The sequence below is a fragment of the Nannospalax galili genome, unplaced genomic scaffold (genome assembly GCF_000622305.1).
Source record: "Nannospalax galili isolate Female #2095 unplaced genomic scaffold, S.galili_v1.0 scaffold600, whole genome shotgun sequence".
Taxonomy (NCBI): Eukaryota; Metazoa; Chordata; class Mammalia; order Rodentia; family Spalacidae; genus Nannospalax; species Nannospalax galili.
Window position 1 is genome coordinate 5,561,399 of NW_008348789.1, and position 442 is coordinate 5,561,840.

The window sequence follows — 442 nt, forward strand, 5'->3', positions numbered from 1 at the left end:
GTTATGCTAATAAGGTATCCTACTTGCTGTGCTGTGATTGGACCACTACCCCTATATAAGCTGGTGCCTTCCTGCAATAAACGAGATCTGTGTCACTGAACCTGGTCTCCTGTGTCTGAATGAGGCTCTGCTGACACAGTCTCCTCACCAGCCCTGGGGTCCGGACCGGATGACTGATCGGAGGAACTAAGAGAGCAAGAGAGCGGCCATAGCCAGAGGAGAGCAGCCACAGCAGGCGACCACAGTACACCACCAAAAGTATTTTTGAAATGGATGGATGCAGGGAGAGGGGTAGTGTCTTTCAAGTCTGGAACTCTGGCTAAATTGACCATGTTTCAGGGGATAGACCCACACTGAAAGGCATTTGCAAACACAAATTGTACTCTATAGTCACTATATAAATATATATAAATATATATATGCACACATATATAATATTATA